Here is a 17,304-nt window from a genome sequence, read left to right as displayed (position 1 = left end):
TGCACATGGCTAGGGAACCACTAAAAGCAAAGTGCTGGGAGAACCACAACAAGCAAAGAAAACTCAAAGCATTTGTTTCGAAATAAAGACAGCCACTGAACTTTCTGCCTCTCCTAGTTGAATGACACTTCTCCACTTCTCTACTCATTTGAAGGGATGGACTCTGGGATTCTCGCCGTTTCTGTGAGAAACATTATGGCACACCTTTCTGAGCACCCTGGGAAACTCAGAATACAAATTAAATACTGACATATTGTCAAAGAAGATGCTACAGACCTGGATATCTATTCTGGAGAAGCCAAGACTTGAGGGGTGTGGTGGCTGCAGCATGAAATCCCTTCAGGTAATGAAGGAGTGCTATGACAAAGCCTTGTTCTCTCCGCCCCAAAGGGCAGGATTAGATTTTGGATGAACATTAAAAGGTTCTTCATGATAAGATCAGTTTGATGCTGGAAACTGTTGCCTGGCAGGTGGGCTGGCTCTCTCTCTCTCTCTGGAGATATTATCATAAATATTACAAATATTACAATTTATTACCCACCCTTCACCCTAAGGTGCCAGGCTAAGGTACAACAATTAAAATGCAATACTGATGTTAAAACACAGTATTGCACAACATTGAGATCCAGCATTGAGGGCCTTCTGGCGGTTCCCTCTTTGCGAGAAGTGAGGTTGCAGGGAACCAGACAGAGGGCCTTCTTGGTACTGGCGCCCGCCCTGTGGAACGCCCTCCCTTCAGATGTGATGGAAATAAGCAGCTATCTTATCTTTAGAAGACATCTGAAGGCAGCCCTGCTTAGGGAAGTTTTTAATATTTAATGCTGTATTGTTTTAACACTCAATTGGGAGCCGCCCAGAGTGGCTGGGGAAACTCAGCCAGATGGGGTATTATTATTATTATTATTAAAAGCAGTTCAAAACCACCAACAATCGCAGAAACAAGCTGGGTCCTAAAAATAAGACATAAAAGGGTAAAGGTAAAGAACCCCTGACAGTTAAGTCCAGTTGCGAATGACTCTTGGGTTGGGGTGCTCATCTCGCTTTACTGGCCGAGGGAGCCGACGTCTGTCTGCAGACAGTTTTTCCAGGTCATGTGGCCAGCATGACTAAGCCACTTCTGGCGAAACCAGAGCAGCGCACGGAAAAGCCGCTTACCTTCCTGCCGGAGTGGTACCTATTTATCTACTTGAACTTTGACGTGCTTTCGAACTGCTAGGTTGGCAGGAGCTGGGACCAAGCAATGGGAGCTCACCCTGTAGCAGGGATTCAAACCGCCGATCTTCCGATCGGCAATCCCCAGGCTCAGTGGTTTAGACCACAGCGCCATCCGCGTCCCAAAAAAATAAGACATCAAGTGTCAAAAGCCACAGTGAAGAGGCATGTCTTCAGCATTCACCAAAAGCTCCATGTTGAAGGTGCCAGACACACCTCTGTGGGGAAGGAAGTTCTACAGATGAGGAGCTGCCACAGAAAATGTCCTCTCCTGGCCTGTCAGCCTGAGATCTTCAATCAGAGGCTGGGCAGTCACCTATTCATAGAATAAGAGAACTGTATGATTGGAAGGTACCCATAGATTTACCAAGCCCAACACCCTGTGATGCAGGAATCCTGCCCACAGTTGTCCCTGGGTGGGCTCAAACCACCAACCTTCTGGTTAAGAGCCAAGCATACTGACCCACTGTGCCACCTGAGATATGGGGCGCTCTAGCTCTGAATGTCCTGCATGGTGCAGGGTGTGTGTGGGCTACAAGGCACTCTCCAACTCTACAAGTTAGGTAGAATAAAGCAGTGCATGGAATGCAGGGGCCAGGGAGGTGCCCAGTGCAAAAGCACTTCGTCTGCTGAAAACCCTCCGGCGCTGCCATTAAGAAGCAGAGGTTCTCCTGTTAATTAGAGCTTAATTTGGACTAAAGTACAGGCACGTGCTAGAAGAGATAAGATCACAAACGGTGGAACAAACCAACTGCAAGGATTTAAGGTTTGAACTTGAGATAAGACTTCATTTGGTGCAAAAGACTGGGGGGGGAGCCTACAGTTTATTTAAAGTTTTCTTTTCCACATTTATAATTCAGCAACCCTCCTCTGAACGTTAGTTCAAATTACTGTATATTTGTTCAAGCGAGGATGGAAGAAACAGGATTATAAACATGGAATATAACATTAAACGGAACTGTGCGTGTAAAAGGGGGGGGGGGAGGAGGGAAGCTCTATTTTGCAAAAGGTTTACGATGGAAACTTAGAGCTGACTCTTCCCCATCCTTTATTATTTACGAAGTGAATAATGCTAAGAGGACATAGAATTTAATTTTATTGGAAGTGTAATTGCTCATATATCTTCAGCAGGAAGGAAGGATGGAAGGAGTCTGTGAACTGCCAAGTAGCTGCTAAGGTTGTTTATTGAATCATCTGCAGTTCGACAGACCGCTCTTCTTCCCAGGCTGAGAAGGAAAATGGTGACAACAGTTTATTTACTGGGACAGAGTGACTTTTGCAGCTGTTGTTAAAGTTCTCGGTATAAAACAACGACGCATGGGACAGAGCGATGGAGAAATTACTGAAACGACAATGGGATATCAGCTCTGCCAAAGGCATGACGGATAACAGCAACAACCAGGGGAAAGAAAGACATAACATCTTATAAGGACAGGAAGAAACACCATGGACAAAATAATTGCCACACACAGGAAGAACACGGCTATAGTTTGAGTTCCTCACTTGCAGTTTTATAAATCATTTAATGTGCCAACATGAATAAAAGTTATTAATATTGCTGTTGTTGTATAAGGGATTTTTATTGTGAGCAGAATGTAATTTAACCTGATAGGATTTTGGAACACAGAAATAAAGAAAATTATCAAACCATCAAATCTAGCACGCGGAGAGCCACTTTAACTAAATTATATACTGGTAATTCAGTATTTTAATTATTTGTATTAATAATTGTATTAAAATTGCTATTGTTATAATGAGGCTATTATTGAACTGTACTTGAAAACTAATAAAAATGTATTACAAAACAAAAAGCATACAGCACTAAAACAGACAATAAAATTTGTGATATTACTATGCAAAAAATACAAAAAAATAGTTGGGGGTAGGTAAGGGATGGGGCTATGGACTCCCTGGATGCATTCTATGGGTCCTCGGACCCCTAATAAGGAACCACTGGTCTAAGATAAATTTAATTATTGTAAAGATATGTTATTTTGCTGGATTTTATACATGTGCATTTAAAAAAAGACAAAACAGCATGGGATTAAAACTTAAGATGCAGAAGTATGTCCTGAACATAGGCACAAAATTTCATTTCAATACCTGTTTGCAGGATTATCACAAAACATATGGAGCAAAAGCTTTTGGGCCTCACTTTACTACAACATATATGCCTCTGACAAAGGACTCATCAGAAATCAGCTTAATAGCTGGCAGACTGTGTACGACTATTAAAAGCCAGATTTGACACATTGAGTGTAGTTCCCCCCAGTTGAATAAATGCTCCTATTTCCATTTATTTTGGGGAAAGAATTAAAATGAAAGCAAAGTTGTTTTGCATGTGTGACCTTTAACAAGTTTCATTTGTTCCACGTAGCCAAGGGCTTTGTGCTGGATCATGATGGATTATTACGTTTACAGAATAGCTGTTCTGATCTTTATAACCAAGCTCCTGTATAAGATGTCTCTTCTTTCGCACCTTGCTTCTATAAACACAGGCCAGAGACAAACACTGCACTGTGGTTTTGACATTGGAGACGCCAGCTGGGAGAACAGCAGCAGCAGCAGCAGGAGTCAGCCAGGAATCATAAAACTGACTTACTGCAAACCAGAGGGGGGTGGGGAAGCGAGGGAGAAAGAGACAGAGAAAGAATACTGGTTCTCAGCAAACACCTCACAGTCAATATCATGGAAGTCAGGGCACTGGAACATCAATAGCAGACCCTCCAAGTGTCCCTTTTTTCTGGGGACAGTCCCAGATTTACAGAAGCCGACCTGGTTTTTTATTTGATCCTGGAATGTTCCACTTTTCCTTAGGACGTTCCTATTTTCATAGGAGAAATGTTGGAGGGTATGCGACCCCTAAGTCAAGGAGATAAGTAACTATACAACCTATTTACAAGACATCTGAAGGCAGCCCTGTATAGGGAAGTTTTAAAACATTTATATATATGTTGGAAGTCGCACAGAGTGGCTGGGGCAACCCAGTCAGATGGGTGGGGTATAAATAATAAATTATTACTATTATTATTATTATGGAATAGGGTGTCCGTATTTTCATTGGGAAAATGTTGCGGGGTATACAACATTACTGCATCTTTTAAGTGCTCATTTCAGTTGAAAACAGCAGGACATTATTCCCGCTTCTTTGAAAGATCTTAGTCTGTGCTTCTGCTCTTCACTTCCATTTCCCTGTGGTTATCCTGGAGGACAGGAGCAGAAATATGTCCCAATGCCTAAACCAGGGACAGTGGCCCTCCAGGGTCTGTTGGACTACAACTCCCATCAGCCCCAGCTAGCATGGTCAACGGTCCAGGATGATGATAGAGCTTGGAGCCAACAGACTTCTTAAAAACTACAGGTTCCCCAGCCCTTGTTAAGAACGCAAGCACCTTGCCGTAGGCAGGAGAAAGTGATCATCGCTTACCCTGCTCCCTCAATTAAATAGCCATTGTAATGTCTATACAATGAATCCCTGGGTCAGATAAACCACAGTGGTACCTCAGGTTACATACGCTTCAGGTTACATACACTTCAGGTTACAGACTCCACTAACCCAGAAATAGTGCTTCAGGTTAAGAACTTTGCTTCAGGATGAGAACAGAAATTGTGCTCCGGCGGCGCGGTGGCAGCAGGAGGCCCCATTAGCTAAAGTGGTGCTTCAGGTTAAGTACGGACCTTTGGAACGAATTAAGTACTTAACCCGAGGTACCACTATAATGGGGAAAAACCTGCCTGTGCAACCCACAGTCAAAAGAGCAAACTCCTTCTTCAGTCACTTCCCTAGCCATGCAAGAACCCCCCTGAGAGATCTGAATGCTCTGGTGAAGGAGCACATTCTTAAATCATTGATAGAAGCTTCTTAAGGACAATTTGGGAATTTGCAAGTTCCAGCAGGCATCCCAGGCAACCTTGGAAGCAGCCAAGGACCTCCTATCATCATCGAAACCTGGCAATGAAATCCAGAGCAAAAGCTGAAGTACCTCGAAAGTAGCAAAGGCCTTCCTTCTGAAACAGAAAGGTAAACATCGACGGAAGTTTCAAGGCCTCATCGCCAGATCGTAACCCTTGGACTGGCCAGCTTTGCAGCAGAGCTGTTTTTGCACCATAACGCAACCTCCCCCACACTTGGCCTATTGAGACACTTGTGCAAACAGAAGCTTCCTGTCAGCCTTTTTTTAAAGTTTAGTGGAGGGTTTTTTTGCTACCCAACAGCGCCCAATTTAGCAGGCAACAGAATAAGTCAGTGAGAGGGGGGGGGTCAACCTTGCAAAACATCACTTCACTACGAAACCAGGTCAGAATCCCCCACAGCCGTTTGGGAGGCTGGCTCCAGTTTTGCTTTGTTTTTAAATCTGATTTTTATGAAGACTCACGTTCAGGGACACTGTGTTTGTATAGCCAGATAAAGAAGTGATGCCGAGGTGGGGTGAGAGAAGAGAGAGATAAAAATGGGGATTTCCCAATTGATAACTTCCAGCAACAGGGATACCACCCCCACAAAAATAAGGCATGTGGATTGTCAAGCCAGGCCCCAACCCTTCCTTGTTGAATGATAGGAAGAACCAAGAACAATGCACCTAGATAACACCTTATCAGCTAGCTCTGCATAGGTGACAGCCGCCATACTGCCCTAGACCCCCATCTTCACTATACTTTTAAAGCAGTATCACAACACTTTATTTTACTTATTTCATAAAATAAATACACGGCTTGATTAAAAAAAAACAAAAAACCTCAAAGCAGTTTTTTAAAAAGCCTTAAACCATCCTCCGTTTCCCCCCCCAAAGCATCCTGGGAACTGTAGTTTATAAGAGTGCCGAGAGTTGTCATGAGACACCCTTCCCCCCTCACATACACATTCAGCTCACAATCTCAGAGAGGTTTAACAATCAATCCTTCTTCCCAGGAAATTCCCGGAATTGACGCTCAACTCTCCTCACAACTTTTAAGCCACTTAAGTCCTCTTCCACTTTCCAGGATGCTTGGGCGGGAGGGGGGGACCATGTCTGTTTAAAGCGGTACAAAACCGCTTTAAATTCATAGTGCAGATGGGACCCTCGCTTTCAGCAGCCGTTTTCCTTGTAGTTGAGGGAACAGCATGGGTTTCCAACCCACCTGCAACAGCCCTACAATTATTCCCTTTTCCGCGTCTCTCCAAACGCTCCCCGCCATTGGGGGAGGGCCTGCAAAGTGTACCTAATACATACTTCAGGGGCAATAACCTGTATCAGGAGCGCGCGCAGACCCCTCACACTTTTTGGAGGGAGCACGGAGAGCAAACATCTCCCTCCTCCGCTGACAGACCCAACACGTTGAGTTAATCCGAAGTCAAGGAAACAGAACGCGCATTAACATATACACACGCACACCCCCTCCAAAAAAATTATATACATGACGGCAGACTTCCCGGATCCTTCAAGAGGCAACGTTCGCTCCCATGACCCACCACCTCCTTCCAAGGCTCATAGCTGGCAGGATAAAGCAGACCTCCACCAGCACCCCAAGATGAGCCACTTCTCAGCCTCTTCCTCCCCACAACTTGCTCTTTCCTAGCCGCTCGCCGACCCCATCCTGACTAAAGACTTCCTGCCCACTTGGCCCTTGATTCCCCAGGGGAAGCAGTTGTTCCTCGGAGCAGCGCCTCGCCCCCAGCTGTCACCCTTCAAGCGGCGGATGGAGCGGGCACTCTGCACATGCTTAGAGGTAGCCTCTATCTGAGCCGCGGCTGAGCCCTCCCGCCCCAAAGCAAGGCTTCAGCACACCCGGCGGCCCCCGCCCCCGGTGCCTCCCGGCCTACCTTGCAGACCGCCCGGCGCCCCTTGCCCACCGCTGGGACAGATCCGGCCTCTTCCCGTCGCCGCGCTCTTAGCCCTGCCCCAGCTGCTGGCTGCGAGCCTGACCCCACCCCCTCCCTCTCGCCCGCGCGCCCCGAGTTGCCGACATTCTCCGCCGCCGACCAATCGCCGGCGAGCTCTGCGGGTCCCTTCGCTGGGAGGCGCCTCTGGTAGCCAATCAGCGCGGGCCTCGGCTTTCATTATTCATCCGGCTGTTCCACGCCTGGCTTCCTCCTCCCGCTGCTCTGCTGGAAACCCAGCTGAGTTCCGGGCAGCGCGTGACGTCGCCGCCGCCGCCGCTGCCGCCGCTGTTGTCTTTCTCCTGAGCGGGAGGGAAGCTTCGCTTCAGCCCCAGTGGGCGGGCGAAGGAGCTCTCAGCGGAGATGCTGCAGGGCTGCTTGTAGGGTGGGGGGGGGTTGCTGGGTCACCTCCTTCTAGTGGGCTCAGCCCTCTCGCCTGCCCTGCTCAGCAAAGAGAAGTCGAGCTCGCCTTTCCTCTCCCAGTGCTGACAGAGAGTCTTGACAGGAGGAAGCCACAGCAGCTGCTGTCTCTGCCTACTCCTGCCAGGAAGCACTGGGCGAGTGCCTAGTTGCAAGGAGCTTCCATTGGCTGGTCCTTTGGCCCAGACTCTCCCCTACCTCTTTGCTTGCCTTCTCTCTTGTTGGAGCAGTAGGTATTGGGGTGGGGGAGAGATAGGAGTTACTGGGACCCAGCCCCTCCACTGTGTGTGACACCCAGAAGGAAATGGCAAGTGAGCAAGAAGGAGGAGGCTGGTGTTTGCATGAGTAGCTGCCACAGCTGGTTCTACCATTGGATAGAGTGAGGTGGTTGCCTTAGGCGGCAGATCCTGGGAGGCAGGAAGTGGCGGTGAGGTGGTGAGAGGACACAGCTGTGGTGTTCTCTGCGCCCTTCCTTATATATTTATATTTATTTCATAAATTTTATATACCCCTTGGTTGTAGGAAAAAACAAAGTGGCTTACAAAAAAACACTAAACAACAAAACCATCACTAAAAACTTTTACAGCTATAATTTACACCATACACAAAGTTAAAACCATAATAGACAGAAAACAAATTAAAACCCATATAAACTTTCCAAACATCTGAGTAAGGCTTGCCTAAATAATAATGTCTTCAGCAAGCACCAGAAAGAATACAGTGAATGCATCTGTCAGGAGTAGTAAGTGTGTTGTCCTCTAGATGTTCTTGCACTCAGACTACCATCTTTCCTTACTATTAGCCATACTGGTTGGGGTTGATGGGAGTTGTAGTCCCACATCATCTGGAGGAGAGCCTCCGAAGCAGATCTTAAGGTGTGGGCTGGTTAGTATAGGTGTGGGTGGTCCAGTAAATAGCTCGGGTCCAAGATGGTTAGGACTTTAAAAGTCAAAACCAGCAATTTGAACTGGGCCCGGTAATGTGTTGTAGTAGTAGTAGTAGTTTTGTTTTGTTTTGTTTTTTGTTATATAACGATAATCATCACCCTTTGACTTTCATGGTAAAATGAGTGTCTAGCTTCTGACCTGAGCTACCTTGCCCTTTGATTCTGACTCTGTATGAGTTGCAGATGGTATGGCACAAAGCAGAAAGTCCCAAACCTCCTTTAGGTGTGTTAGTAGTTGGCATTAGCCAGTCCTCCCAAGGTGCTGTGTAACCTCTGCAGGTGACCCTGGGAAGGGATGGGTGCTGTTAGTGCACAGGTGGTGCGTACACCAGAAGGAAAAACATGTTTGGTCTGGTTCAGGGGTCAGCAACCTTTTTCAGCCATGGGCCGTTCCACCGTCCCTCAGACCATGTGGGACTATATTTTGAAAAAAAATGAACGAATTCCTATGCCCCACAAATAACCCAGAGATGTATTTTAAATAAGAGCGCATATTCTACTCGTGTAAAAATACCAGGTAGGCCCCACAAATAACCCAGAGATACAATGTAAATAAAAGGACACATTCTACTCATGTATGTAAAAATACGCTGATTCCCAGGCTGTCCGTGGGCCGGATTGAGAAGGCGATTGGGCCTCATCCGGCCCATGGGCCTTAGGTTGCTTACCCCTGGTCTAGATTAATGAGTTCTGCGTTGTGTAGCAGAGGATGTTGGAAAGCTCACTTGTTCACCTCTAAATTAAAAAAAAATCCTTCCAGTAGCACCTTAAAGACCAACTAAGTTAGTTCTTGGTATGAGCTTTCGTGTGCATGCACACTTCTTCAGATACCTTGCCAAGCTTGGTGGTTCCTGATAGAGTTGTCTAATACAAGGAGTTCCTCCTTTATTAGCTTCTGTTTAGAGTAGAGAATGCTGATCAGATGTTTGAGCAGCTTCTTAGAGAAAGTGTTGCATAGTTTTCTTGCATATTCAGTGGGATACGTGGATTGTAGAGGGTTCTTAATTCTAAGACCCTTGGGTATAATGTCCAGGTTCTTGCATTTAGTAAGAAAGAAGATATCAGTCTGTACCTGTGCAAGTTTCTTGGTGAGGTTGATGGACTTCCATTTCATGCGGCTCAATGTGGTGCCTTCCATGGTTCCAGTTGTAGATAGGTAGCCGTGTTGGTCTGCCATAGTCAAAATTAAAAAAATTCCTTCCAGTAGCACCTTAAAGACCAACTAAGTTAGTTCTTGGTATGAGCTTTCGTGTGCATGCACACTTCTTCAGATACCAAGAAGTGCTATCTGAAGAAGTGTGCATGCACACGAAAGCTCATACCAAGAACTAACTTAGTTGGTCTTTAAGGTGCTACTGGAAGGAATTTTTTTAATTTTGACTATGGCAGACCAACACGGCTACCTATCTACAATTGTTCACCTCTGTCCCTGTTGTGCCAATTTCCTTTTTTTGTGTGTGTTTCTCTGTTTTGTGAAACTCGTTTTATTGATTGGCTTACAAACCAACAATTTCTGAAACCCGTTTTTGTTACATGTACTGAAGTCTTTTCATACATGACACAAAAACAACAAAAGAAACTGGATTGTTGTTATTAAAATAATTTATATACTGTGGGAAATTGCAGTCAAACATATCTATGCATACATACTAGTTGGTGCATGAAGGGTTTAAAACCACAGAGTTCTTAGACTCAGCTAGGTCATGCCCCTTACCTCCATGAGGAAGGAAGTGAAGCTGCTTCTCTTTCTGTTCCTCACCTCTCTCTGTGCCATGTAATCAACCAGGACTAATGTTTGAAACTATATGCTGTATTTTGCACCCAAAAGTAATCTGCCTGTGTTCTTTTTGCTGCTGCATGAAATAACACATGAATTGGACCTTTGGATTTAGTAAGTTAAGCATTTAAAACTTACTGAACTGTATGTGGTCTGTTCATTGCTACAGGGGTAGAGAGAGGGGGCAGGCGTTTTAAAGTACACTAAATGGGATATACAAAAAGGTTTAGCAACCTACTAGCAATACTGCTGTTTAACTCTGAGATTGTTTTTAATTCTGTTGGGGGCTCTCTCCTGCTGGAGGGGTGTGCAAAGCCCTATGTTTGGAATTTAGGTACCCAGCTGATTATTTTGTTAATTAATCACACACAGGTCAGGTCAATTTTCCTCCTACATGCACCGCCTTTCATCTTGAGAAGAAGTGTCAATGCATTTCCCAAGCAGAAAAAGCCAGCAGCAAAATAACAAGCTGTCAATCATAGTAAAACAGTAAGATCAAAGTAGAAAAACATCCCTAATTAAAATATATCATAAACAAGTCTGTTAAAATCACAGACCAGGAAATCAGAGGAAAGCTTACCTCAACAGGCATGTTTTAAAGAGCCAGCAGAATGCCAATACTTATGGAACCTCTTGTATTTCACCAGGGAGGGCATTCCATAACACTGGTACTACCAGTGAAAATAATTGACTCCATGTTATCTCAATTCAATAATCAGGCTGTGGCAAAACTAACTGAGTTAACTGCCAGCCTAGCCTTCTCCCTGACATGCTACGGATCAATGTGCAGGATTATTATTATTTGTATATAAGAATCCACAGGCCTGGGTTTAGCAGCCCACTGAGAGATAAACCAGTGAGCTGCTGGGAAATCCAGGAATAAAAGTTTTAGTTTCAAAATGTTTTGGAGAGAAGTACGAATTGGATTAAGACATGATGCTGAGGGATGGAGCAATTAACCCATTCTACTGTGCTGCTTCCCTGCTCTAAATCTCCCACAAACTACCGGCAACTGCACAGGTCCCTATATTATTTCCAACGTTGGACTGGTATCCCACTGCCCCAACTGGATTATTTTATTCAGTTCTCTCATGCACACACAAATGTGCGCACACCACACAGTTGCTTTGTGTTTTGACAAAAATAATATTTTTTTTAAAAGGGTACAAGATTTGATCACTCATTTTCCAGTATCCTGTATAGTTTGGCTGTGACAGTTGGTCAAAATAGTTCACAGCTGGTCCCAACAGCCAGATCATATGTGCACTCTAGCTTCATACAAATCCAGGATTGTGATGCAAGTCTTCCAATGGGGGCTGTGTGATGACAGTCTTACGTTTATAGTTGATAGATAGATAGGTGATAGGAAAGAATAAATGTATTCACCATTGTGGCACCTTCATGCTGCAAAGTGGCACTTTTTTGAAGTGCTGCAACTCCTGCAGCTGTTGGGGACACAGTGACTCTGTTGCATGGGTGGGTGGGGCACAATCCTATAGGTAGCAGCAGACCCTGGAAGAAATCATTCTACAGCCGTGAAGTGCACTGGCTAAGCTAGTTTTTTCTTGGTGGGCTGCTCAACTGGGTTATGCAATTTAAGACCTGATTAATATGTAGTGAGTGTAGACATGTTAACCTAATTATTGTCTGAGGGCTCGTCCACACTGGAGTTTACTGTGTATTGACAGCTGTTTGCATTTCTATTTAATTTGCATTGTCTAAATGATATTACCATCAAGCAACACCCACCTGAATGTAGACCCTTATCAATTGTAATCCAATAAGTTGGGGGAGATGGGGCTCCAAACCTCTCTACTCAGGGTTACATACAATTTGTTGTGTTTGGGGGGGGCTGGGTGGATAAATTACCACTTTCTGCTACTCTGCTTTTCACACCCACTGCTTCATCAGTGTGTTCATTTCTTATCCAGCTTTCCTTTGACCCTCAGATTTGCATGAAACCAGAAAACTGCACAAGCAAATTTACAGTTGGCTGACTGTGCTTTTGCACACTTCTTAGGTGAGGATTTTGTGTGTGTATGTTTTTTTAATTTAAAAAGCTATCTGCGTGCATGCCCTGTTGGTACAGTCAGTGCCGGATTTACGTATAAGCTAAACAAGCCATAGCTTAGGGCCCCACTCTCTTGGGGCCCCCCAAAAAAATTAAAGGGAAAAAACCCCTGGATGTACATTTCCAAAATATTAGATAAAAAAACAAAATAAATCCTATATATACCGCAACAGTGCTTGTGTTGTGTAGGCTCCTGTGATCTAAGTACAGTAATGGGCCCCGGTGCTAGCCTGCTCCCTAAAATATCACTGATTTGCTCATTTCTATATATAGGGTGCCTGCATGGACTGGTTGCATGGCAACATGTACAAATGGCTTTAGATACCTATTAGGTCCATAAATTACCATATAACATATATTCAACACAAAAAACAGCGACAATTTGTTGTTGACAAAGGACAGCTGGACATATAAAGGGCTCCATTTCCTTCAGTAGCTTTGGGCCTCATCAAACCTAAATTCGGCCCTGGGTACAGTACTTAACTGGCATAACAGAGTTAATAAATTAGAAGGCAGGGACACAAACAAAAGGGGATGGGTACTGAAGCTGCTTCGCATATGCCAAATCAAATAGCTGCAGGCATGGACTATTCCAGCCTAAATCTGAATGTGGGGAAAGTGGATTAACAGCTGAATGTGGACCAGCCAGACTGTGAAATGTTTTGATAGAGACCACCTGTGGCAAAGATTCTCAGTTGAACATGGCTGCTGTATCATTTTTGGGGAGCTTGCAGCGGTAATCGTATGAACCCACGGCCAGCAATGATCTTTTTGAAAACCTTAGCAAGCCACTCATTGTGGAGTGCTTTTATGCAACTATGCTTTAAGTTCATGCCTATGGCATATCTGAATGTCAGGTAGAATAGAATTCTGGGAGACTCGCAGTTGTGGGGAGCCAATATGTTTTATTATTATTTATGGATCCTTGTGTGGTCAAAATGGCTCCATCTGCACACAAGGGGAGGTATCAGCAGGTTCACAGAAAAGCCAAGATTTCAGAACTATCCCCCCAACAAACAAACAAAACAACTGGGGACAAAACCCCAAAAAAGGAGGGGGACCCAAAACAGACCAATGAAGACTGAGCATGCTCTATAGCCAAGGAATACCACCTCGCTTTTTGGGGCGGGGGAGGGGGATGGAATGTAGTTTCCTGGGAAAGAGCATGACTAGCTGACTGGCTGGCAGAAATTTGGATCAGGCTCACTCTGCCCTGCAACATTGTTTCCCAGTTGCACTTAATGAGCCACCCCAAGAAGGATTCCGGTCAGACCTTGTTAGTGGTTTCAGAGGCTTTACAGACTTGGGTAAGATCTGGTGCTCCTCGGGTTGGCTTAGATATGTAAACGATATGACAGCATTGTTAGGTGTTGTGGCTGGGGATTGTGGGGGGGAAAGCAAGTGTGTATGGTCTGTTGCAACACCTTGTTGTGGTACCCACCTATTTTGAGCAAACCATTTTGTGAAATGTCTTTATTTATTTCTTAACATGCCTTTTGTGGTAATCTGAAATCTTTTCGGAGTTACCCACATATGCTGTGATGTCACTGGGCGATGATGACCTTTGCTTTCAAGTCAATAAATGCCGCAGTGACAGTTGAAACTTGTGGTTATTGTGCTTTGGCTTTGATCTTATAAAAGGTCTTCTGCTGTGGTCTGTCTTGCCCTTTTGTCTTCTCCCCTGCGAATCCCACGCAAATGCTTATCTGTGCAGACAGCTGTATTCAACTAATTTTCACTGAAAGCAGACCCACTTAAATTAATGGACTTAAGTTAGTCGTGGACATGTTTCATTGAGTCTACTCTGAGTAAAGCTGGTTGTATACCACCCAGAAGATTTTCCTTTCCTTTCCCTCTGTTCCAGTGAAGACTTGCTTGTAGTTATCTGTCCTTTCCAGCTGCCAAAGATCTGTGGAGTCTCTTGTGGTACTTCTGACTCTCCCTTGATATGGGTGGGTAAATCAGCCCAGTCCCTTACCATTTCCCATCATGCTCAGTAACATCAAAGAAAACTCAAGGATAAGGGCACCCCTTTCTTTCTTTCTTTCTTTCTTTCTTTCTTTCTTTCTTTCTTGAAGTGAAATGCACAAAGTCAGAAGAATGGGAAATCCATATTTACAGATAGAAGCGAGCAGCTGTGGAATTTTGGCATTATCATTTTGTCCTTATTCATTGCTCAACGGAGGACTCCATTCTGGAGTTCCAAAGTAATGTATCAATCACCCACCCACTCATTCTGTCACCATCTGTGTTCCACGTCACTGGGGCCACTTACAGAGCGAGGAGGGGCCAACTCTGGAAAAGCCCCTTCACCTCTTCCTGGCAAGTCCCAACAGATGATGATGTGCTGTGGGATCAGTGATGGCTTTGCCAAGAACCTCCTGTTGAATGTTGCATCCAGCGGGGAATTAGTCGCTGGCTACTTCCCAGGTCTGGCCCACCCAGGAGGTTTGATGAGGCAATCATCTTAGGCAGCAGGCTAGGGACAGCTGGGAGGGGCAGCAGACCCAGGCTCTGGGGAGCATGCCACCCACCTCCTCCTGTGCTTGGTTCCCACCTCGTCCTCTACCTGCTCCTCTCCAGCCTCCTATTTTTTCTTCTCCTGCCACCTTCAGCCTGCCAGGGCTTCTGTTGGCTGCCTCCATTCAGCAACTGTGGGGCTGTGGGCAGAGGAGGGCTTTTTCTGTTTTGCCTCAAGTGACAAAACATCCTGGGCCGGTGCTGCTACTTCCAGAGATTCAGCTAGGTCTAAGCCAAAGCCAGCTGTTTGGGGGTGATGGGAAGGGCGCGTTTAAGGCTGCACCATTGGCACAAATAAAGGCACAACTAGGCAGAACAGTAGGAGATCCATAATCTGATATGCAATTTTTAAATGCTGGTTCCCCACCCCTCAAATTTGAACTGGTGTCGTGGTGCTAATGGATGAGTAGTTTAACCTTTCCCCCTCTTACAGATAGGTAGCCGTGTTGGTCTGCCATAGTCAAAATAAAAAAATTCCTTCCAGTAGCACCTTAAAGACCAACTAAGTTAGTTCTTGGTATGAGCTTTCCTGTGCATGCACACTTCTTCAGATACTCTCTGCCATTCTCCTGATTGGAACTGCCCCACCCCAAGGTACTATTTGCTTTATAGGTCAAAGCACTGGTCCCGTACCTTATCACCTTGAAAGGGTGTACATAACCCCCCTGGTTGTTGAAGGAGGCAGCTGTGCAACTCTTACTGAACAAACCAGTGGGATGTTTCAAACTTACCTGGTTTTAAACCCGACTTCTTCTGCGCAAAGCGTATCCAGTGCCAGTCTTACTCATAGTAGACCCATTGGAATGAATGGCCCTAAGTTGGTCGTGCTCATTCATTTCAGTGGGTCTACTCTGAGTAGGATTAGCACTGGATGCTCCCCAATAGGATCAAATGGGTAGGCGAAGATTCCCCAGGAGGGGAAGAATGGTGCTGATGACATCCAGCTAGGCTTCTTTCCTATCGAGGTCTAAGAAACTAGATGGCTGACAAACATGGACTGTATCAGTGTTCCAGCAATGGCAGTGCCCTTCTGGGTTTTTTTGGGTTTTTTTTGTAATGCTCCTACCTGAAGGGGAGCTGCTGCCACCTGGAGGGGAAAATGGAATTCACACTTTCAGATCCTGACTAAGGAACTACTTGGGTGGAAATAGTTCTGAGTGGTGTCTCCTGGCTTGTCTTGTGTAGGGACAAACAACACTATTTTAAAAGGGGCATACTTAAAAGTGATGCTTTTTGTTTGAAAGAAAAGCAGCCAATCTGCAGTTGGTGGTGGTGTAAAAAGAGGTGCTCAGATAATCCTCGGCCATCCTGTGCCCTGCAACAGAGCCTAGAAAAGAGGTTGCCGCTCCCCTACTAGCCGTTTGAAAGCACACCAGTGCAAGTAGACAAATAGGCACCGCTGTGTTTGGAAGCTAAATGGTGTTTCCGTGTACTGGCACTCATTACGACATCCCATTGTGCCAGAAGCGGTTTAGTCCTGCTGGTCACGACCCAGAAAGCTGTCTGTGGACAAACGCCAGCTCCCTTGGCCTGAAGCGAGATGAGCGCCACACGCCATTGTTGCCTTTGACTGGACTTAACCGTCCAGGGATCCCTTACCTTACTAGGTGGCACGGGGACTGGGCCCAGTGAATTCAACTGTCTCCATCATGCCACGGAGTGAGAGAGGGTAAGTGAGCATGCAGAGGCTGCTCCTTTTGCCTGCTCCCTCTTCATGACCCTGCTGTGCCACCCAAAGAGAATGTGCACAAACAGGTAAAGCGCTGCAATCACAGGCAGTGGGGTGATAGCAACCAATCTTGGTGCCATCATGCTGAGGCAGGAACAACTGCTTTCTTCTGTTACCTATCCTCCTTCGAGTGGCATAACAGGAGGTATTAGGCTTGCAGCAGTGAATTTCCATCATTGCTTCACCCAGGAGAATGCAGGTGAGCATGTGAGAGAACAACGTGGCTGCTTCATCTGCAACCAGCTATCTATGCTGCACTGCCCAGGGCAAGGTTAGCCAACATTGTGCCCTCCAGGAGTTGCTGGACTACAGCTCTCATCCAGCGCTGATAAGTGTCCATTGGGACCAGTAGGGCAGAAGGCAGAGACAAAAGGAAGTAGAGTCAGAGCCAGCTGATTCTAGTTTTGCCTCCATTCGCCTCCCAACCAAGTTCCTAAAGGGTGATGCTAAGAGGAACGAGGAGCAAGCTGGAAAGCAGTGCCACCCTCTGTGTCTTCTTACCTAGAAGCCCTCTTCTACCTATCCAGCCTCTCCTCAGGACACAGAAAGGGAGGTGAGGTTGCGATTTAGTCTGCCTGTCCTCCCTAGCAACAGCTTCCAACTGGCTGCTTTCCCTTCAAAATAAAAAAAATGGCACTGTTAAGGACACTTGACCCCTACCCCCCCCAATTCACATACTAAATACAGGTTCCATGGTTTCAGCACTAGTGCCCACCCCCCAGTTTTGCTTGCTATGAAGAGTTCTGGAGAACTTTAAACCTTGCACACCTAC

At 45.6% G+C, this 17,304-nt stretch overlaps 1 protein-coding gene across 3 annotated transcripts in view; it reads right to left on the bottom strand.

Moving 5' to 3' along the window:
• Positions 1 to 7,126, bottom strand: part of STAT3 (signal transducer and activator of transcription 3) — a gene marked incomplete at its 3' end in the record, with an annotated part of 40,570 nt that extends 33,444 nt beyond the window's left edge. For all 3 annotated transcript variants that reach the window (XM_082197226.1, XM_082197227.1, XM_082197228.1), the window contains exon 1: positions 7,013 to 7,126. The remainder of the gene's footprint in view (positions 1 to 7,012) is intronic.
• Positions 7,127 to 17,304: the final 10,178 nt, after the last annotated feature.

Source organism: Podarcis vaucheri (genome assembly GCF_965113315.1).
Source record: "Podarcis vaucheri genome assembly, chromosome: 13".
Classification (NCBI taxonomy): Eukaryota; Metazoa; Chordata; class Lepidosauria; order Squamata; family Lacertidae; genus Podarcis; species Podarcis vaucheri.
This window is presented reverse-complemented; position numbering and strand designations above follow the sequence as displayed.